The sequence below is a fragment of the Tyto alba genome, unplaced genomic scaffold, assembly GCF_018691265.1.
Source record: "Tyto alba isolate M040663 unplaced genomic scaffold, T.alba_DEE_v4.0 Super-Scaffold_26, whole genome shotgun sequence".
In the NCBI taxonomy this organism is placed as follows: Eukaryota; Metazoa; Chordata; class Aves; order Strigiformes; family Tytonidae; genus Tyto; species Tyto alba.
The window spans coordinates 14,434,293-14,458,744 of NW_024881300.1; the positions used below are offsets into that span (position 1 = coordinate 14,434,293).

Below are 24,452 nucleotides of genomic sequence, written 5' to 3' on the forward strand. Positions count from 1 at the left end.
ATGATACATTTCTATTGCCATAAATAAAATGTAAATGAGTGATAAAATGTCTAAAAGCCTTTGAAAAAGCATTTGATAGCGTGGTGTAGGTATTCTGTTTTTTTCCTACAAAACCTGAAGCAAGACTATTATTCATTCAGATGTCAGAAGCTGAGGATCACACTCTGATTTGAATTTGGGTGGTAAAATAGAAAAAAGATGGATAGTCACACTGCTGTAATTGATAATCACAGGCAGAGTAGAGCAGATGATAGGCAACTATTGTCTTCCTGATAACTCCACCAGTGCTTACAATCAGTTTTGACAAAATAGGTAAACCTATCTATCTCCCCTTCCTCAAACTGGATTCACAGCAATGGCACCTGTTAATATCTACTTTCAAATGAATCTTATTTCTTGTATGGTTGTTTGAAGATAATTTAAATTGCCTCTTACCCACAGGCTCTTAAATGTAATCAATATCTACTAAGACCATGGATGATTAATCAAAGAGAGGTGACATATTCTTATATTTGACCTTTATGAGCAAACCCTCTTAGTGATGACACTTTACTGCTTAACATCATCATTTTGTTCCAACATTATTTGTCTTTGGAGAGACTACAAGCCCATGAAAATCAGTGGCATAAAGGACAGAATTTTATCCTTGAAGTATCGATTCAAGATTATGCAATACAAAGCTGCAAAACCTGCAGGTTTATAAGCAGTGAAACTACATGCATGTTTTAACCCAACAAATACATTAACATCCAAACAGCTATTTCCGATCATCCACTTTTGACTGACTCTTGTGCCTGTGACTTCAGTGTATTTCCTAGACACTCTCATGACATTTATACATTTTCCACATTATTTTCACCAATAGCAAGTAAAACTGTATAGACATCCAAGAGCAGAATTTGACCATGGTTTATGCAGACTTTACATATGAAAAAATTGTCTGTGTCTTTGATAAACACAAGAGCAAAATTACAAAGTGTCTAATTCTACAATTGAAATAGAAGAGTTTATTTAAGGAAAAAACGTTTGTCTAACTTAAAAATGATACAATTTCAACATATAAGTATCTTGTAGATTTAAGGCCCAATTATCTCTGAAAGTGTGTATTTGAGTAGTTGGGGCACGTTGCTCTGCAAAGATATAGAATAAAAAGGAAATGTTTTCTTCCCCATATAGAAAAGCCATTATAGTTAGTCTTTTACTTTACTTGATAATTTAAGTAGAACTTATACAAGCCATTAAGCCAATATACACTGGTTGACAGAGTCCCTTTGTTTTATTTGTTATGATACAGCAAGTCTAAACAACTTCTTACAGCTAACGATATATTATCGTGAATTATACTTAGCATTTTAGTATAATGTAATACATTATATCTTACCCTATATTATGGACAATGTTTACATTCCACTAAAGTCTGTTCTTTAATTTTTGTAGTGTTATAAAGTATTAGCTTCTGAACTGCAATACTTTGCTGCTCTCAAAGCAGACAGGAATATGCCCATGCAGGGTATTTTTTTTTTTTTTATTTTAACTGAGATGCATGGATGAAATCTGAGCATAAGATTACCACTTGGCTATGTTCTGCTGGAGATTTATGAACTGAAAGAGAATAAAATAAGCGAATTAATGAAAGAATCATACATACTGTTTACAATGAATATTGCCTAAATCATGCAAATTAACAACCACATCATACCCAATCTTACAATGATTCATACACTATCCAAGCTTGCTAGGGTACAAATTTAATGTATTTCACTTGCAGAGTATAAATGGAATCACTCTCTCTGTGCATCATTTTGACTTAAATATATTTCATAAGTCCTCAGTTCTTTAAGAAATTTTGAATTTATTGGGAACTTTTCTGCTTACAAACAGTTAATTCCACCCATTTAATGTCTTCATTGGAAGAGCAAAAAAGTTGATAGCGCTGTATTTATGCCACAACCGAGCAATTAATACTCATGTGATAATGACATACCCTGTTGTTTACACAAAGTTTTTTGCAAAGTGTGCAACACCTGATGGATTTTAGCAGTAAACACTGTGACTAGGAATCTCTGTAGTGCAGCAGATGGGACAAAAAATGTTAAACTGAGGAAATTCATATCTCCACTGATTCCTTGCAGACATCTGCAAGAGTGCTGTGGCAAGGAGGGAAGAGTGGTCTGTTGAATCTGCACTGTCTCCAGTTCACTCTGCTTAGGGATACATTTGCAGCAATTATTCCTTTCTTACTACCTTGCGGACTGAGCAACAGACTGCATCAAACACATCGGTGCACAGCTGAAATACCCATCATTTGGCTAAGATACAATTTATTAAAACATATCAATTAAATTACCTGATGACCAATTTGATTTGAATTTTACAGCAGTATCTCATGTTATGTTGTGAGTTCTCTTTATTTCCACATTGAAAATCTCAAGGTAATCACAGGAAGAAAAATAAACAACCATATAAACAAATATTATCTTTTATAACTGCAAATAGATTGTGTCCCTAAAGCTGAATTACTGTGCATCTTATTCTGGATTATTTTGTGCAATTACTTCTTTGATTACCATTGTGATAATGTTGAGATAAGTTTTCAACCTTTCAAAATTAGACCTTTATACACAAATATGTTTTGGAGAATAGTAAATGATTTAATAGTCCATACATAATAGCAGCAGTAAAAATTGTAGCAGTCCTATAATTGAGCTAATGGAGAATCTGATGGAAAGACAAGATAACAAAGGAGAAACGATGCAGGAAAAATTGCTTTGCTTTGAGTCCAAATGGTGAAAGTAGCTTGAGAAGCCTAGGATTTCATGTGCAGTTAGTTTCAAAAATGAAAGATTTGAGTATAATAAAAAGACATTATGTAACACATGGCTAAAAAGAAATGAAAAAAGACAGGAATATTCTACCTATACTGTCATTCTTTAAAATTACTGCTATCAGGAGACTTTTATCATTTTGGAAAACTTGCTTGAGAAGTTGTTCTTCTCCACATAAGAAAAGTGTCTTAAAGGGCATGACATTCTTCATCTAGTGAGAGTAATTTGAAAGGTTATTGAGCATGCATAAAATATAAAATAAAGATGCCTGATTAGAGATGACAAATTGGATGCTGGATAGCAGTAATGAAAGTTACTGTAGACAATATTCAGCAGAATAAAATGTCTCCTGTATGATTTTCATATTAATATGTAAAAACTCCTACTTTCATAACTTCTCTTAAAATTTCCAATTCTCTTTATCACTTTATCTTTTTTTATAGTGTAGATCAAAGTTTTACAACACTGGGGGTCAAACTTTTCTCTCTTTTTATAAATAATGCCATTATTTTGAAGAGACATTAAAAAGCAAATATTTCACATATTAGCCAATACATAGGTTGGTTTTGGACATTGCTTCATTTTACTTCTGCTGAACAGTTTGAAGTCAGTTTTTGCTATTGCCAAGCCTTTCAGAGGTTTTTGACTTCACTTTGCAAACCATATAATTGTTCTGGAAAAAATAACCATCTATGTGTTTGCTTGGAGGGATGAAGGACAATAGAGGGAATGAGAGGCATTTGCCAGAGATGGGCTCAATATTAATGTTTTGTAGTGAAACCATTCATCTACATCCTCAATAACATCAGTTTACCCTAAACAAAAGGAATAAAATTTTGTGCACATACGAAATAGTGCTTGTATTTGCGCTACAGTTTTCTGTACCACTTTCTGAGCATACAGATTAGATGCTGTTCTGACCCCACTGCTGTAAGGGGACTGCAGCAAGACTTTCTCCCCAGGTAACCATGGACCACTTAGCTATGCATTTGCTGCCATAGTAACTCTGGCTGGGACTTCTGTAATTAAATAGGTTGCTCCTCAAACTCTTTCAAGATGCACATGCCCTGCTCACTGGACACCTTTACACAGAGATGCTTTGCTTTCGCTAGATTAGATAGGTAGCATAAGCTTCAATTCCCTTACTATGTTTCCCCAGTTGTAGGAACAATGTACAGTTAATATGTGTAGTGACAGCAAAAAGTGCTTTCAGGTTAATACTCTTCTAACCTTACATAACAAGAATTAGCATGCAGTGCTAGTTGTTTCATGGACTTAAGTTCTCATGTGGCATAAAAATGTCAGAAACCACTTCCTCTGCAGCAAATGTTATGTAATAACCTTATCCTGACACCTGCTTCAGCTTGGAAAACTTGCTGTGCATTTTTGGAACTGCTCTCTGTACTCACCTACAGGCAGCAGAGACATCACCCTTTGTGCAATTTCACACGTGGTTAGAAATGCAGCGTGGGGTTCCTTTCATTACAGCATGGCTGTCATATTCCAGTGGGTGACTTGTCACTGAGTTCAACAAAATAACGGAGTGTGAACACAATACCATCTGATGTGACTTCAGCTTTAAAGAAATAGATCATTTTGATAACAGCAGGTAGAAGTAAGAAATTACCCATAAAACACTGATATTTGCTGCTACCTGAAGGTTGAAGTACTGTGTGCAATGGGTATTAGTTTGCCAGAAGCACCCTAGTTAAATACCAAAGAAATTATTGGACTACTTCTGAAACCATACTGGGCATCTAAAGAAGTTAAAACATTACAGAAAACTTCCACCCACATATATCAATGCACATGTTTGACTTTTCTTCAGATATTTATTTAAACAGGCATGAAAAGGAAAAACACACAACTCCACTCTAATGCCACTCAAAATAAATGTATTGTCTGAATTTTAAAAATTAAGAACTCATTGTGCCTTCAAGTTAATCCTATCAAATAGCTATGGTCTTTACCTATTACACCAGGATGCATCCTACTGAACAGTCATTTTATGGACTTTTGTTATCACTGAGGTAAAATTTTGCCAGCCAGAAACCTATTTTTTGTGAATGAATGCAAGCGAACACTTTCACACATAAACGTCACATACTGGTGCATGTTGTAACTGTGCTAGCTCTTGTACAAGATAATTTCATTCTGCTATTCATGGACCAAAATTATTACTGAAGTGTTGCATGGAGTGACACCATTCATAATCTCACACATTTTTAGTAGAATGGGAGCAAAATAATGAAAAACAGTTATCTAAGAATTATGTAATGTAAAGAAAAAAAAAAAGCAGGTATTTCATTCTTTGTTCCTTTATGGTTACTCTCCTCTAATAAAACCACTGACGTATGCTACACTGTGCACTGTGCACAACAAGCAGCACTTCAGTCCATCTTGACCAGCTGCAAAGATCTGGCACATAGGTGTTTATATCTGCTGGATAAGCAGTCACATATCTTTTGTAGAGATTATCCTCAGCTGCTTCATACTGAAGTGTTTTCATGCCCACTGGCACCAATAACCAAAGTAAATCATCTTCCAAATCACTGGCAGCAGGAGAGGCAACACTGGTGCGTCCATCCCCCAAATGAAGCAATAAGAAAGTTTGCGTTCCCTGTAGGAATCAGAGGCAGCTTTTTCGGACTGGAGCTGCACGAGCAATAGAAACACAATATCTGCTAATACAGCGAGTGATTCCCAGAGCTATTGGTGCAGAGGAGAGTCTTAGGAGAGAAAGACTTCTTAAAATTCTTTGTCACAATCGCTTTCTTCACCGAATCATATCAAACTGTACCAAAATATTGCCTTCATTCAGGTACAATATGGCAAGATGTTAATTAGAAATTAAGTACTTGCTACTTAGACAGTTTGGAAAATTGAAGTATAAAGCTGCCTAGAGCTGCAGTGATCACAGTAGCCATTTCTGCTTGTATGGTTCAAGCGCTTTTAAAGATATGGGGCATTCTTTAAAGCAGTTAAAAATTTAGGGATGTCCTTTACTGGTTTACAGGCAATGCTTAAGCATTGGAAAAGTACCCTGATCCCACCATAAGTGTTTAAAAGTCCTACTACCAATGATGGACAGGGAAACAACACTAATACTGGGATTTCATCATATCTGCAGGTTATTTGCTAAACCATATCAAGCAAATAAACCTGGGTAATAGTCTCTTTAGTCTATAATAGGACTATGGGGTTTATATAAAATTTTTATAGTAAGTGTCTTTGTTTTAATTGAGTTATTTCAAAATGCAACAAAATGGATGGCATTTTTAACATTAATACTATATAGGTATATAGTATAAAACACCTTTTTGTCTTTTTTGTTTACTTATGCAGAATTCAAAAGAACATAAATGCCCCACAGTCTTACTTTGATTTAATACCTTGAAACATAAGAATTGGCCAATACCATTCAATAAGTTAAATGGCCATGAGTCACCAAGGGACATCAGTTGGAGATTTTCTGGTCTACCACACACAATTCAATTTAAAAAACAACAACAACTGAGCTAAAGAGTCAATTAAATCAGATCAATTAAATACCTTTAAAATTTGGATTTTGCTCAGTTTAGTTTGTGGATTTTTTTTTTTATTTTTTTTTTTAACATATATAATTAGGTAACAAATAGAATGTCCAGGAATAAGATTTTGAGCTTGTAACTTTTAATGAAAAAAATATCTAATCACTACAAGCAGCATTCAGTAGTGAAAGAAGTCTGACACCTAAATCCATGAGAGATTTTCATGATTAACGTTTCAGTGTACAGACTGTTTACACTGGTTTCCTAAATATGGATCTGATCACAAAATTCAGTGGCACATATGAAGTTTTGAGAAGATACTTATGTTTTCTCTGAGCTGGAAACCCACACTGAAAATACTGGTATCATGACTGTGAAGATATCTATAAACACTATTTCAACAGCTGTAAAATACTGAACTTAATTTGACTAACATTGTAACCAACAGAAAACATGCAGAGGGAATCCTGAACACTACAAGAAATTAAAGCAGCTAGTTTTGTATAATATAATGATGATTTTTGAAATAGATTTTTAAAATACTGAGAAGGAAGAGCTCATAAATGTGTTCATTATTCTAACTTGAAGTAAAAAGAAAATTTCCTTTAAAAATTAAACATGTAATTCCTAATAATTGCTCATAATTAATCTGCAGAAAGATAAGCTAAAACTTTTAAGCAAAATAATACGTAGTTAAACAAAGCAAGCATTTTTTTTTCTATATGTTACTGCCATAGAGGATAAAATTACAAACTTTGCTTCAGCTTCAATCCTGTTTGTATTTCAAATCCAGTTAATTCAGGTAAAGAACATTATCTACTTCAGTTTATGTTTTTGTCATTTGTGTCTTCTCCTTCGGAAATAAATGTTACATAATCACAAGAATTAAGTTTGTTTTTACTGTTAGTATTTGCCCCTGTGGTATACTGCAGTATAAGACTCTGTTTATCATTTCATGTTCACCTGAATTACTGTGACTTACTGGTTTTCAGTAAAAATGCTCTGAATGTCCATGGTACCATGACGATGCATCCACAATTTCTCATGAAGATGTCAGAAGGACAAGTTTCCACCAGAAACGTAAGAGCCTGCAGGGAAATAAAATGGAATATAACTAATTTTCACTAAGCCATTCTTGCTTTATCTGTTTTTCCCTTTCATATTCAGGGGTGACCAGGCAACCTTGTTATTAGATTGACCTCTGTCGTATGTTGTGTGTTTAAAATCTTTAGAATTCTGATACAGAATTACTGCACAGATGTTGGGCTGTGATGAAGGTTAATAAAAAAAGAGAAAACTGCCTGAAAACAGATGTTTGGATTTTGAAGCACAAATATAGCTGACACTCAACAGAATAGCCCAGATTTCACCAAGTCTAAGGGATAAGAGACAGGCATTCCTCCTTTAATCTGATTTGGTTTACTCACTAGTATTCAAAGAAGATAAAAGCATAAAAGATCAAGGTCCTATCTTTTGAACGATTAATTAGTGGCTTTTTATTTTCTTCTATGGTACTTGGAGCATCTGTGTATCCAATAGAAGGCAAATCTCATATATAATAAGGATTCTAGGATTTACTACAAATTGCTTGTTTAAAAAATAAGGCGGTTGGCAACAGTTATGTCTAGAGTTGAGTTTCAATGACTTTTCATGAAAATCATACCAACTAATTAAAACCCACTACTATATATATTCATCTCCAAAGTTTTGAAGATGATATGGCTAACAGACCACAATAGGCTACAACTATAAAGATGAAGTCTTGTTCTAAAGTAATCACTACATTTCCAGGGTATAAGAGAAAAGTAACCCGAAAAAGTCAATAATTACCAATTAAATTATAATTAATAAACATTGTGCCCATGTTCTTACAAGTCCCTTTCACATAGAACATTTTTGCCACTAGCTAAATCAAAAAGGCAATCAACAGCAGTTATGGGATATGAAGTGAACATCTTATGTTGTCAATAATAACCAGTTTTCAAGATTATCAACACTGACCTTAAAAATAAGTAAAGAGACATTATGACACCATCCACAGATCACACAGCTCTGTCCAAATGAGATGAGATTTGGGCAACGTACTGGAAAAACAAGTCACTGAAGGGACATAAGCAATGGTTTGCTCATGGTGTGCAGGATGACTGAAACAGAACTGAGTTTTTCAAATACTCATAATGTGAGTACATTGAACTAAGTTTCAGCTAATGAGGGATGAGCTGATTTCTCTCTTGTTCACTTTCAAGAAGCATCTTCACAGATTTATTTTAATTTTCAACAATTGTCATAAAATTTGAAAAATTATTATGCAGAAAACTACATGCCATGAAATTCATAATTTGCAACACTGATAAATATAAAGACTATTAGTTAGCTGTCTATGTACTAAGTGAATGCTTAGGAATTGTATTTTTAAACTTCCATCAAAGTACAAAAAATTGAGGATACTTAAGTAAGCAGAAGTGGGATCAAGTGCTCTATTACCAGTGTTATTATGCAGCTTGCCATTACTACAGAAAAAACCCAAGGAAATAAGGATCATGACTCATTCAAGGTAATAATGAATGTAACACCAATACCACCGTTGCATGTGTAGTACATAGTATAGAACAACTACTGTAAGAGCGAACATTCTTCAAACTCCACAGATTATAGCAGATCAATAAAGGAGAACACTGTAGTATTTTCAGTATTCTCTACACCACAGTGGTGTTTTATGGAAAGCAAACAGCAGGATTTTATGGGTGGTCAATGTAACTATTTCTTACTGATACATTCAGTAAATTAGAAGAAAAATAAGGATGCTCAGAAGTTCAGTCAAGAGTGAATTTGGTCAGTTCATTCCAACAATTAGAGTTCCCCAGCCTTTGTGCTATCTGTGCAAAGTACACAGGAAGACTAATAAAGTGACTTCTGGATCAGAGGCTGCAATGTTTTTTAGCTGGTGGGGATCCCCTCCCAGTGAGGGCTACTGGGCAGATGCAGCATCTACTTTAACTTGGGTTGTAGTGCTGACTTCTTTCTTGTGAGAGTCTATAGAAGGACGCATGGTGAAATCATAATTTATTTTGCTAAATAAATGAGAAGCAAATTCACCGGCATTGGTATGGAACAGATAACAGTGAACCTCAGCTCCACAGTGGATAACTGTAGGGTTTTTGAATGCAGTGGGGTCCTGATTTTCTCAAGTATCTGTTCACACTCTTTTCTTTCCCATATCTGCTTCTTAGGAGGTGACAAGTGTGAAATCAGTGTCTAACCTAAAATTGTAATAATCTTTCCTTGCCTGAGGTCTGACCCAAAACCAGCTACAACATCTAGTTGGTGTTGAGTGAACCTCTAAATCTGAGTCAGTTGCTGCCTCTCAGCAGGTTTTGAGGTGCAAAGAGGGTGTAAATCTGGAGTATCTACCCTCTATGCTCTGGTCTACCTGAGATCACCAACCTAAATCATGTCGTGATCTGCTTTGTATCCACTTTATTTATTTAGGTAACTCTTGCTAGCATTTCTTGTGTCTATCAAGAGCAAATTACTGACATTCAGGGTAGGTCTCTTGTGTCACACTCCAAATACCAAATAAAGTAATCTTCTAGAAACCTCAGGGTTTCAGGAATCCTCAAGGCTTTTTATCAATTTCCTATAGAAAATGGAATGGGAAATGTATAGATAATGTTCAGTCTATTAAAAAAAAATATAATAAAAAATAAAAGAAGTAGGGACAAACCAGCAAAATAGCTGATCTAACAAAAGCGGGAGGATGCTAACAGCTCCCCTAATACTGAACTGCTTCAAACAGAGCTGCTGCCAGCATAGCCCTCAGGCAACCCCAACAATATATGTAGTTGTTTAGCTTGGCCATTTCTCTGGCTAACCTGATTGTAATTAGGCACTTTTTGTGGATATCAGATTTCCATGCCACCAGCCTTTTTCTTCCTTCAGTTTTTCTTTTATATGTTCTATATTATTTAATGAGGCAGCACTTTTTTCTTTTAAAAACAAATTAGGTGTTAGAAATTAATCATCCACAGGAGGCCTCACAGTTGACAATACTTTGACAAGAAACCCTCAGTTCTTATAAACAGTGGTATGAAACCCAGCAAGAATTTTTGGGATGTACGGTTCTCTCCTATATGCCAGTCTGAATTTTATTCTCATTTGTATTCCTCTAAAGAAGTCTCCTGACATAGATATGGAGCATAAGCAGGACTGTGTGGTTGAGAAACCCCATGCACACTCTCAGGTGACCCCCTGGGACAGGGACCCTGCAGGGATGCTCGACCTGGACGCGGATAAGAGGGACAGCACAGCAGTGTGGGGAGGGGCTGCACAGCACTGGCACCCTCGGTGCCCGGCGGCTGCCTGCTCCCAGCATGGCAGCGAGGGTCAACCCAAGCACCAGCATCGACAGAACGCCGCTTATAAGGCACGTGGACACCAACCCGGCAAACACAAGCCTCAACAGAGAATGGACAGTGCAAGTCAAAAACAGGGACATTCCTAGGAAGTGCTCCTCTTTGGCCACAGTGCAGGGGATTCAGGGGATAGGCGCACTGCTCTAAGGGTGTGTTTGCCCACAATGACGGTCACAGGTTTGAGCTGAAGAACAGCTGTCGTGTCCACACGGCTTGTATTTCAGATTCATTCCAAATGGTCAATATTTCCGACCAGAAATCATAGCCCTTGTCATAGCCCTCCTCCTAAGCAAAATTTGGAGTTGTATCTTAAAGCAGGTTTTGGTTCTAGGTGTATCTCCATCCCATTTATTGGCTAGCCAGAAAAGGATCTCATAAAGACATGTCCCTGGCTAACAATGGAGGAGAACCAATATGTTTCATTATGTCACACTCATCCAACATGCATTTTGAGGCTAGATCAATGAAAGAGAGATCAGCAGCTTCTCCTATATATGGTTATATTTGATCTATTACTCATGAACTATTAAACAGTGAGAATAGAGTACATAATCCTTCTAATCATAACAGTACTTTCAGAATAAAAATATACATTGCAAAACTACATTGTTTCAAATTAGTAAACCTAAATATTTACCTTACTTAACTTGTTATTTAATATACTGTGCACAAGGAAAATATTCTGTTTAGAGTTATGCTAATGTATCATCAGAATGAATAGCTAATACATACCATTCACATACTAACAATGTATCTAAACCCGTAATTTATAAACCTAGGAAAAAACAGTATACATTTCACCAATCTCAAGTATGTATATACATGATCCACAAAGATTTTTAAAACTGAATTAATTACACACTTTAATGGAAATTACAAATGGAATGAAATATATTACATTAACGTTTTAATTCAAATAATGGCTTAACAAATTCTACATTAAATCTGACAAGTCATTCTTTTTTTCTCTGGATTTTCCACGTTAATTCTGAATTTTCATGTCTCTGTTTTTAGAAGAAGCTTAAAGAGGCATGCTACCTAAATGTAGCTTTTGATGTTGCATTTCCTTCAAAATGTGATTTATCAAAGAGTGCACAAATATATCTACTTTTCAAGCTCTTGAACTGAGTATTTCTCACTGAAATAGTGAGAATAAAATATAAATAATATTTATTTTAGAAATAAAATAGAAAAAATATGCTTAGATCATGTTTCAGTAATGGTGTTTTACATAGCGTGAGTGGCATAAAGGACATTTTAGAGAAAATGGGTTAAAATCACAAATGTAACATCCTAGACAGCCAAAGCCAAAACTGTCTTGGCAAACGTTTAGATTAACGTAGGCTATGACAGACAGTCAGGTTAGCCAGATTCAGCATAAAATATTACATAAAACACATGTACACTAGAAATTAACTGCAAAAATATAATAATTTTCTGGTTTTTCTTTTCGTTGTGGTTTCACATAGGGGTGCAAGCTTTCATTGTATATTAATACACTGAATGATAACATTACTTATTTTGATTTTCACCTTGAACCTTATATGAGACAAGCCATACTGGAAGCTGAAGTCAGCCTCAAGTTCACAAAAAAATTAATAAACCTTTACTTAACTGTCAAAGTTAGTCCTAGTCTAAAGTTTCTTATTGTAATCCCTGTTTGACACTAATCTAAATATTTTAATTACTTGCTCTGTTAATAGCAGCTTACAGGCTCAGAGCAGTGGACTATATACTCCATTAGGCAATGCTGTTACTTCCTAAATTAGAAAGCAATCCTCTGATCTGCATGAAATTAAATTTATTTTTAATGAAATTTTAACCAAAATCTTTCATCAAGGATCTCATACACTAAGTGCTTTAACTTCCTTTTCTCTAGCTTTTCCATCATATTTGCATTTATCTTTGTCTCATAGAAAAAAACATGGTTGCTAAAGTGAACATTATCTGACTGTGTCACCTGAGGTGTTGGATATCTCCTTTCTTCCTTAGCAAAGTCAAAATTACAGTCCTTTCCTCAGCAGTCTTCATAAATTTGCACCTTGCTACTTACGTGTTGGAGAATGGCTCAGAGACAAGGGTCCTGAGCCCACCGAGCAATTGTACGATCAGAGCCTGTTCTAGCCGCTGATGCTGGGCCTCACTAGGGTTTGCCTACAGCTGCTCGCAGCTGCTGATACATGAGGAATGTCAAGGACGCTTCAGCCTTGTGTACCGTGGTGTGTCGAAAACAGGCTAAGGGGAATTAGGAATAGTGGTCTGAGAAACCTAGTGTTATGATAACGGTGGTCTGAGAAACATTGTGTTACGGTACTGTTGTGTATCGAAAACAAGTCAAGAGGAATTAGAAATAGTAGCATGAGAAACTTAGTGTTATGAGAAACTTGTGCTGTAAGCTAACTGCAAGTAGGTGGACCATGCGAATACGACCCTTAGAGCTTAAGCCAACCAGCTAGTGACTAGTAGGCATAATTAGTAGAAAGATTATAAAAGGCTGTAATGAAAATCAATAAACTGAAGCACACTTTATCACTCATACTGAGTCGGCTACGTTCTTCCTCCTTGGCTGGGTCCTCGGCTCGCCCAGCCTGGCACTTACGTTTCCTGCTTCTTCTAATTTTAAAATCAGATCTGCTCCTAGCTTAAGCCCCTCTCATCTATTTTTTCCTTTGGTACACTGAGTCAGCTTCATGAAATTGGTTAATTTCTGTTCCTCTAAGTTTCTCTCCAATACAGCCAATATAAAAACATTGAAACATAGGTGACATTTTATTCTCCTCCTCTCTTTTTATTTCTAGATTGCAAACATCAGGATTTATTGGATGTTGCCAAGCACAGTTTAGGTTCTACTGTAAACCAAAATGATTCATTGATTCAGCAAACACTTAGAGTAAAATGACCTTTCATGGCGTTTTCAAATGGCTGTCTCTCCATCAGGGTGAACACATACGAGGAAAAGCATTGCAAAACCATACAAATATTGTGTATTGCATGTGCACATGCCTACACACAGACATTTCATGCTTAGAAAAGCACAGACAATTGGATATGACAGTCTACTGAGGAAGAGCAGCTGTATGACATTATAGGATAACAGTCTCTGATTCACATTTCTCTAAGATAGGAATCATCAGGCCATTTAAAGCATTTTCAGGGAGATGCACTCCTAGCTCTACAGGATTGCTGGTGATGAAGCAACATTGTGATGTAGATAGAATTGATTTATCTATTGATAACTGAGCTAGCTGACATTTCTTTGCAGTGATCAGCTTTCATGTATGAAAACACATGGACTGTGGAAGCAAAATATGAAGCAGAGAGCTTAATGACTTGTGTTTTAAAATCTAACCTCTTGTTTCTTCAGCAGTGTTTGATACGCAGTTTATGCTCATGTTAACTTCACTTCAGTTAGCTAATAAATGACTTTGACTATTGCCATCGCCATCCAATGCTACACAGAGTAAAACAGGACGTGTGGCAAGGGGAGACAACAGGGACAGTGAGGAAGATGGGGATGCAAGTCAAAGGCCATATTTCCAGGACACAGGAAAAGCTTTCATGTGCTCAAGTGTAATGATGTATAATCATTTAACCATAAGGCTAAATAGTAATTAATATTTGCTAAACTATTACCCTTTTCCTCACACTGTGTCCTATACCCTAGATGAGGTAACCAATCCTGTAATAGAGCTGCAAAACAGAATTTGTCAGACCACTTTGCCTGCTGAATTTGTCAATCCAGTTTTCCTGCAATAGACAGCAGCTGAATTTCTATTTTTGCTAAAGCTGTGTTCAGCCTTCATTGCTGTGAAGGAGCGCAGCCCTGCAAACCAGCCTGCAGCCAGCCCTGGAGCAGTGCAGGGTGAGCGCGGGAGCAGCTGAGCAGGGAGTGGGAGCCACTGCTGCTCCAGTGAGCAAAGCAGGTTACACTTGGTCCTATTTCCTGAAATTCACTCATTTTCAGTGAAACAGACTCCAACAGCATGGAAACATTTAAAACACACAGGGAGTCTTATTTTGTGCTGCAAAACATTGTAATAAATGATAGACAGTCTGTTTCCAAAACTTTCAGAGAAGACTGGGTGAACTTAGAGTGAAAACACCTTGACTCCCAAACCTATGCAGGGATATGAACTACATTAAAATCCCTAACTCAAACATCATTCTTTCATAATTCAACTGCACAATCATAGAGCTGCTAATAAGTAGTTCATTGGTCATAAAAAACAGCTATTAACATTGCAGTAATAGATGTTATTAAAGTAATAAATATTCCAATTACAATGCTTATGTCTTACCAAAGTTTCAGACTGTTTCAAAGATCAGATGTCTCATTCTTCATTCTGCTGTTAAAAAATAAAGGGGTTTTGGTGGAAAGTTCTGTTTCTTCAAGCAGATGCTGTTGTTGTTGGAGTTTGATACAGTGATGAAGGAAATCAGATCACCGATGCTGACTACAAAACTGTCACTGAAGGTAAAGAGCTTTCACTTCTTTCTCTTTGGAAAGTTGTTCTGTTGTTCAGTTCTGGGACTCTCTGAAAGTAAAATTAAGAAAGAAGACCACACAAGTTTCAGATGTACATTGAGTGAAATTTTGCATTCCCAAATCTATCATGGACTTCAGAAACACAGGGCAACCTTTAGCATAATTATATTTTCCAGTTATGAAGACAAGCCACTGCTATCCTTTCATGCGTATGTAAATGTATAGAGTAGCAGAACATTAGAGTACCCAGGATGTGTGAGACTTGGATTCATCTCCTTCTCACGGGGACTGAAATTCATGTGTGTTGCAGCACACACATATAAACACATACAAAAAAGCATTTGAAAAGTAACCTGAATGTGTAATTAGAAGGTGAGTGCTAATCCCCTGCGCCAAGGGTGCAAAAGAGATGACAGTGTAAAGTTGCAAGAGGAGAAGGAGCTAATGCCCCTTTCATGCCTTTAAAGAAAGTGACATTTGAGAGCTCTGTTTTACAGTTCTATGGCATGTGATCGCCAAAAATTCCCGAGTCAGTCCCTTATTGGAAGTTACATTGGAATGACTAGTTTTTTCAAATTCAGGTTTGCTTACAGGATGAAATAGTCACAGCCTGTCCAGATGTCTCAAGTCTGTAATGCTCTTGGTATGCAACAGCACAACTGCACCTATCCAAGAAATTTTACAAAAAATTTAAAAATCTAGTATTGCCAGCATGTGAAGATCGAAACAATTTAAAAAATATCCAGGACTAGGATGCCTAAATCCTATTCAGTCATTTCTGGATCTGATTTTAATATCTTCACAATAGCAGAAATAGTACAATTTATGGAACACACCATTAAAGAGGGGAAAAATGATGTCTGAATAACACTCAAAGCCTGATCATTTAATCTGATGCAATATATTTCAATAACCAAATGCAAGTCGTTCAGCCACTGTGTGTATTTCAGCCACCTTAGAAGACTGTGGAGTTCATTGTTTCTAATATTTAAATTAGATTACAGCTGCCACAACATTAAGACCTGACAATTGTATCCAAACAATAAATTGTATTATTAATAGGATGGTTATGGCCTGTGAGCATTAGATATTGTTGCTTGTGATTTGCACTTAAAGAGGGATTTTTAATCAAGTTTACCATTCTCAAAAAGTCTGTTTTGCATTTAAATAAGCATCCTTAAAAATTGATCTGTTTTGCTCAATTATACAATCCCTCATCCTGAAGCCTGGGAGTAATTTATTATACAGACTCTGTGAGCAAGGAAGATGTATTGCATTGTACTTAATCTTATAAAATTTCTGCTGATTTTTGATGACAATGTCTGTTTATCATAATTATTATGAGGTGTCTGGGTTAATGAAACTTGAAAAACTATGTGGGAATTAAGCCAGTATGGAATGTTAAACTTACTATTTATGTAAGGCTATCTGATACCAGCTGTCCTTGAAGGACATAGAGTCATCTATGAAGTCTTTTATTTCAGTATTGTATCTTGTACCAGTGTTGTTAAGTAGTTCAAATGTATAAAAGTCCAATATTTAGGAATGTATAATTTGCATTATGAACTCCCACAGATGATAAAATATTTAAAAATCTATTATAATATTGCAAATTAGGTACATTTTTCTATGATATTTGATAGACAATTTTGTTTTCATTAAAAATGACCTGTCTTCATTTGCAATATACTGCAACTTTAATAAGATAGATTCTTTGCCTTAGTGCTCACATGTAGATAACTCATTTATAGTGTAGAGGAATTGCTTTGCTCCTTTAGAGTCAAAATTAGCTTCCACATTGTAAGGAATGTTTATAACTGCTTTCCATACTGGTTCCATACTATGCCATCATTTTAAGAGGTGATTCCTACTGAAAGTGCATTTGGCAGGAAATAATTTCTAAAACTAACTAGCAAAAAAAAAAAAAAAAAAAAAAAAAAAAAAAAAACAAAACAAACAAAAAAAAAAAACCAACAAAACCCAAACTTGATTTAATATACCTTTCAGAAGATGCAAAATACAAATGATTTTTTTCATCTGGAAAGAATTTAAAGCACTCACTTTTTAAGATAACATTAAAGGTCCTTTACGATCTGAAATACAAGCCCATGTTTGCCACATCCTTTGACACAGAACCATATTGATATGCCTCAGAATTAAATCTGTAGGCAGCGAGCAAGTTTTCAATCCAAAGCTGGGTCAATGACACCAACGTTAACAAGAATGCCCACAAAACTATTTCACAGTAATTGAATGTGGACAAAATACACTTTAAATATTCCAGGAGACACAATAAAGGCACATGAAATTCCCAATTAAAAATGGAAACAAAAAGGATTAAAGAAGGTTGAAAAAGCTATGTGATCAGCAGCGCATATTTTCTTTTTGAATACCAACGGTATTCCTGAGCAGGCTGAAGTCCTGTTTCTGCTGTTATTGAATCTAAAATTTTGGGATCCCTCCCTTTTGGCTCTGGCTCTGATTATTTTGTGACTATTCTCACACTATTGTTCAGTTCTGTATTTATTAATAATAACACTAGTCATCTTCAGAGATATAGTATGAGCATTAATTTCCAGGATAAGGCACATGAGCTTTCTGATAATAGGCAACATAGTATTTCTGCTACAAGAACGACTTGAGAATTAAAGAAGTGAAGAGACAAAAACCAATGTTAAGTAAGTCCATACTAAAGTCAATAAACTATATCATGACAAAAGTTAATGTTCTGTTTCACAATCCAATATATTGTAAGCTTTTGTTGCTTAAAGGAGGACTTTACTGATGTTTACAGATAGACTTTATGGCTTATTTGTCACCATAAGGGCCTAGATGTGTCTTTCTCAGTATCTGCTCAGGAATGCCTGGACCATACTCAGTCTATTTTCATACCAAGGAGAAGAAAAAAAATTATAGTCTAAAATTCCTGTATCAAAGCAACTTTAACTTGTTAAGATAATTGTCTTGCAATGATTGATCTACTCATGTCAAGATAATAACGTTTTTATGGTCCTGAGGAGGATTTAATCTAATTTTTGGAGGGATTCTGATCTCACTGATGCTGCTTTATCACTTTTAATCTCAAGACTTTTATTTGAATTTGCTCTGCAAAATTCAATATACTTTTAGTTGACAGCTGAAGACATAGAATAGTCTTTTTACACTGTTTTCCTGTGTTGCAACTGTGTTTTAAATCTTGTTACCATTACTCTGAACAAATCCAATTATGGAGTAATTTTGCTACTTTAGACAGAGAATATCCAGTATAATTTCTCCAACAGAATAAAAGTACCTCTTAAAGAAAAAGTAGCTTGCTTTTGAACAGAAGGCAGCTGTTAATAGTGTCTTTAATTATTTGGTGGAGGACCATTTCTGCTTTAAAGAAAAGATATCTAAGACTTTGTGTTATTTTTTAATAGAATCTACTTACAGTTTTATTGGTTCAGTTTTCTAACTATATGAGGGTAAAATAAAGTCTGTATTAATAACAAGAAAATGTTTACATCGTCTTCCTCAAGTCTTAATAATAATACACTTTTTTTTTTTTTTTAATTCCCTACCACTACCACAAACCTGGTTAATAGATAACTCATAAAGTTTTATTTGTTTAGACGGATCACAGTGCTTTAGGTACTGAAATGTGGTGTGGAGGAGAAAAAATGTACCATACAGTTGAACTGAAATGAGAATAAAAATGCTATGTCAACAGAAAACAATTTGGAGCAGGGACAGCCAGAGCTGTGATACGTGCCCCACACAGTGAGTCCCAGTTCACCAACTGTTTTGTTTTTTTTTTGCCAGATTAACGTTAAATAATTAAACACAATCGATCTGCAGTTTGTCCATTTCCTTTCCCTCTGGAACACAGCCCCGAGGAGTCAGGTGCTGCCCGCCGGGTGCGACCCCTCTGCCCGCCACAGCGCGTGTTACAGCTGCTTCTGCACAGCTGGGCTGTCCCTGGGTGCTCAGCGCCCCTCACCCCCGCGCCAGCTGCCAAAGTGCTCTGCCCCAGTGCTCTGCCCATCAGCAAGCTGTATCTTCTCCCCCATGAACAGGGAAAAGTACTTAGTCTACTCTTCTTCTGGGATTGTGTTATTTGTTGTATTTTCTTTTTGGTTCTATCCTCTTTGATTATTTTTAGTTCTTAATCTTATTACTTCACACTTCTGTACAACTGAGCTGAATAAGCTACTTATCCAGCCTCTAAGCTGAATCTATCCAGATCATTTTGAATTTATTTGCTCTGTTCCTCTGTATTTACTTTATCCTACTCTCCCAATTCTATGTCATTGGCAAATTTAGGTCAGTAAATTATAAAGTAAACAAAAATGGCCCTAATGCTGTGATTTCTGACATTTCTTTTAACTCCTTCCTGAACTATTATATTATATACATTATTTGTTCCTTCAACCAAAAGTAATTCCTTGGGAATTCATATGCCCTTCTGTAACAGAATGCTTGCTATATGTGTAGATCAAGCACTTCTAAAATCTACTTTAAATAAACACCACATTTCTCTCTTTTTAATCACCTGAATATATATTGTCATAAGTTTCAGGAGAAAGACAAAAGCCAGTAGTTACAAAGCACAACATCCTAAACTGAACTCTGACATGGGTCTCTTTTTAGTCTGGGCAAATCACTTAACCTCCCTTGATGCACTCCCAGGAGAGGAATTCACCTTTTTGAGGATTATTTCTCTCTAAGCACTTGCAAGGTTCTGCGGACCTGGTTAACATGTCATGCAGAAGCACAGTCTCTGTAGTCTTCAACCTTCAAATGCATTTGTTAACAGTCTTTTTGGCTCCTGATTGTTCAATACATTCTCATTTTCATTTTTTGGTCATCCATAGCCCCTGGCTTGTGCCTTAAATAAAACGTTCTTCCCTAAGTGATACATAGTGAGCCAGTAGAAAGATCCTGTCATTTAACTCACTGTGACATGTTTCAGAACACTCTTTGTGAAATTCTCTGGTATTTTCAAATATCCAAATTATGTCATGTAAATATATTTCCAGTCCAGCTCTCAAAATGCATCAAAATATTTGTTCTAAACTAACAATGTTTTCAGTTCAGAATGGTCTCTTATCTATAGCAATGTTCTTAATTCTTCTTTCCAATATGGGAGTTAGCTCTGAATGTAATAAGTTTTTCTGTGTGAACAAATACCCATTAGAAGATCAGGTGTTCAGTTTCCAAAAAAGATTTTTAAGCCTTACTTCTTCCATTCAGTGTACTCTGCTGAGTATTTGGAGAGTCACAATCACCAATTAGCATTTTTTTTTTTTTTCCTTTTGGACAGAATCCTTGTAATAGATCCTTGTACTATTCATAATCTGAAATATCCAGCCAGTACAGACTGTTTTTAAGAATAAATCGTGTATTGGGCCACACAGGTTTTTGCCACAGAAACTTCCAGATACTTACCTCACAGATACTTCCTGGATTATTTATAGGTTTTCCTGTGCACCTGCATGTTAGATAAGTGAGACATAAGCAGTGCTCTAATGAGGATTATTCTTGCTACCAAAGTTTGTTCTTAAGGAAAGACTAGTGGCCCCTAATTTGTTTTTCCTGGAGAGTAACAGTGTGACACTTGGTTGACACACAGGCCGACCCAGCTGTGCCCCCTGTTACTCTCTGGCAGTGCTGCAGAAGGATGTTGTTCACACCAGAAAGTGTGGCCAGTGCTTACTTTCTTTCCAGCACAACAAAGAAGCATGAAATGGCTGGTTGCTGCCACGCTCAGTGCATGGCAAGATACAACTCTCTACTGCAAGGAGCAATAGCTACCATGACCCCAAATTCCTGTGCAGGAACAAGGGACCAGCTCAGCCCTTTGACTCCTACCACGTGAGTCTGCAGCAGGTTCATTACTTTAATTTTGCAAATAACTCCAGATTTACAACTTTCTCACAGTTAAATAAATGATATTTTCAAAGCTATTATATATAAAACCCTTGCTGTGTGCCCTTATACAGTGTACAGGATTAAAACAAAAAAAAAAAAAAAAATCAGGGCTGCAAACATGAGCAGTTCTGACTGTTCAGTGAAAAGTACATGCAACTACAGTGATAATTCATTGTAGGAACTTGGCAGTGAGCCCCATTTACTGTATTTACGTGTGTCTAATCCCTGGGTTATCAGTAAAATGCAATTCAGCAGCAGCACAGGCTACACATTCATGTAGGTATTAGCAAAAGCCTGCCTCCTTGTTCCAATCTTTTTTAATTATAGCAATACCCCCTTTCTGCCTTTTATTATGTGGAGGTTGTCTAGGTATTTCTTTTGGCATATTGGTACTTTCAGATGGTGAGATCTTTCAAAGGTGTGAGTGGCACATGTGAAAATACAATAATCCCAGCATACTTGAATGCTCTCAGTACAGAGCTTGTTTAAAAATAATAAAAAAAAATCTTGATAATTATGTGCTTATGTACAGGTTTGGTTTTTCTGTTGAATGTGTTGGAAGATATGATGGAAAATAGAAGCACTGATGAAGATTAAATGGAATAGAGATGACTGTGCAGCAACACTGGAGATGCTAAATCTTCCTGTTGCTGGTTTACACAACCAGGACAGTGATTCACCTCCACTGCAAGGCTCCAGATTGCTTTGTGCAGAGCAGCTGAGGGGGTCACAGTCTTTTCTTGCCATGCTGCAAACCCACATTCCTTTCCTTTCCCTAATGAATCATCTCTCATTACCTCTTGTTCAAGGGCCTGGTTTCTCTCCTGAAGCAGCTATCTACATTTTAAGAGGCAGAGCTTGGACATGGGAGGCTTTTCACACAAATGCCAGGGGGCTGGATGGATACAGTTTATCTTAAAGAAAGTGAAGTTATTACAGTGCACAAGGAAGTAAAAGATGGACTTCCGACACTTAAAATGCACAAAGACATTTGTCACGACAAACCCAGAGAAATGTTCTTGGTGAAAGCGTACTCCCTGCCTTTGTTTCCCCTCCAGCCTGAGCCCTTACGGTAGCTGTCATTTACTGGTTAAACTCCAGGTTCATCCTTGCAGACCCTCTGTGCCCTGCAGCCATCTCGGCTGCCCCATGCTGCCAGTGCTATGCTCCCAGCAGCAGCTGAAAGATGCTTCACGTCTCCGGTGCCTGCTCTCTCCGGGCACTGATCAGATTGGCAACAGATGAATGTGTCAGCCTTGGTAACTTCACTTCTGGGCACAGCACTGGGCACAGGACATCCATCTGAAATTAATATATTGGATACAGAAAAGGGGGAAAAAACAGCATTATTGGTGAGTTGTAGGTACGCTGTGGCATTACTGGCTCTTCCATGTTCAAAAAAGCTGGTTTGCCTTGATGGGATCTCTACAGCTTAATTACTCTCCTGCTAAAGTTATTATGACTTTTCTGCATTAAACAAAGTTACAATGTTTGAAGATCAAAGAAATCCAGAGAAAATGAATTTTCTCCTTGAGAAATATTGTGCAAATTCATCATCTTTTTTTTAAGACATTTTTAACATTAAAATATATTTTTTCATTACATTTTTCTGAAATATTTTACAGATTATTTTCCAAAATAATTTAAAAATCTTTCCTTTACCAGTACCCTTAGCAGTTGTAGTCAAAAGGAAACCTATCTATATCTTGAGTTTAAAATGAAAACAGTTTCTGAATGATGAAATGCTAGCAGAAATGTTTCCACAAGGAAGTCAGCAGCTCTGTAGGATAATGGAGTCATCAGAAGGGACCAATAGGGATCAGGAAACCTCCTCTCACTGAGAAACAAGCTACTCTCAGATATTCCTCTTGGCTCCAGTTTTCCTTTATGTGGACTTTTAGTTTTCTAAAACCTTCTGAAGCTAGCAGAATTACAGCTGAGAATCTGACATTCCTTAATACTTAAAAGGTGGTTTAATGCAAAAGAAACACAAAGTAGAATACAAAAGAAGTGCAGAAGTAGAAAATAGCAGCAGAGTCTTATTTTTTGAAAGCTCACTAGGTAGTCTCCTCAATTCTTTAATATGACGAAACTAGAAGTTCTTGCATTTGGGAGCTCAGCTTTCCCAATTCGAGCAGTTGCACCATGTGGTGTCCAACATAAAATTGGGTGCATCCAGAGGCAGAGCATCATGAGCTCTGCCCCAGGGTGATGATCAGGAAGAAAGTATGTCCAGAGAGACAGCAACTGCTGCAATTAGATGAACCACAAGCCCCAAGTTTATCAGCCCCACACTCAGCACAGAGGACACGAAGAAGCAAAAATGCTGCCTATAGCCCCAGCAAGTTCCCTGATTGCTACAGACACTAAGCCAAAGTTCTCCAAACTTTCAGTCCTCACAGACTGAAACCAATTGGGCTCAGCATGGCTGTAACATGGTTTTGCTCTTGAGCTTGGCCAAGCTTCTGTGTGATCAAGCACAACAAGACAACTCAGCCTTTTTCACAGAGAGCCCTGCCTATGGCCAATGTATTGTGTCTCATGACAGTTGAGAAGTAATTTATTAATAATTTTAATTGTTTATATTTAATATACTATAAATCTTTGTAAAGAACTAATATGCTGGTCAAACCCAAAATGGATTTAAAAAGAAAGCTCCAGGACTGTCATTAACTGGAAAATTAACAGCTTCCAATATTAGAGGACAAATACTAGCTATGAAGTTGCTACATCACTGAAACAGCACCCAAGATGAGAGGCAGGCATTCTGCACTTCTGAAAACAGGAATATTTTGTCACACTGTCATCAGATACAATTTCTGATGTATAGTTAAATAACCTTTACTTTCATCCCTCCAGTGTAAAAGATGAAAATCTTTTAAAAGAAAGAGTCCCAAAGAAATGTAAATACAGTGTATTCACTACTGGCATTTCTAAAGATTTTGCCCCACCAGTGGAGACAGCTATTCTCTATTATCAGGTTTCCTGTCAGTCATGTTGATTAAAGTTGATAAATAGTGCAAGCCACTTGGGGTAGGCTAAAGGACACAAAAGAAAAATGTAACTTCTTTGAAAAGGACTATATTTCTTGGGAAATGAAAAGCAGACCGTATTTGCCTGCATTTCTCAACTTCAAGAAAAGCAAATTCAACTATTTAAAAAAAAAAAATGCTTTTTTCACTTTCCTAGTAGTACATACTTAGATATAGTAATTAATGTAATAGTGCTTTTCATGGACAAAGCAGTGTGATATTGAAAAGTCAGCACAGTTTCTCTACATTCACACACT

General features: G+C 36.4%; 1 long non-coding RNA gene across 2 annotated transcripts; it reads right to left on the reverse strand.

The window, feature by feature from the left end:
- Positions 1–1,257: 1,257 nt before the first annotated feature.
- LOC116961094 lies at positions 1,258–15,233 on the reverse strand. 2 transcript variants are annotated; one of them, XR_004406769.2, is made up of 4 exons: positions 15,066–15,233; positions 7,338–7,443; positions 4,235–4,346; positions 1,258–1,602 (listed from the first exon to the last, which is right to left on the reverse strand). It is a non-coding gene; the product is annotated as an uncharacterized LOC116961094 (long non-coding RNA). The 2 variants fall into 2 exon arrangements; XR_004406768.2 differs by lacking the exon at positions 15,066–15,233 and adding an exon at positions 12,821–12,855.
- Positions 15,234–24,452: the final 9,219 nt, after the last annotated feature.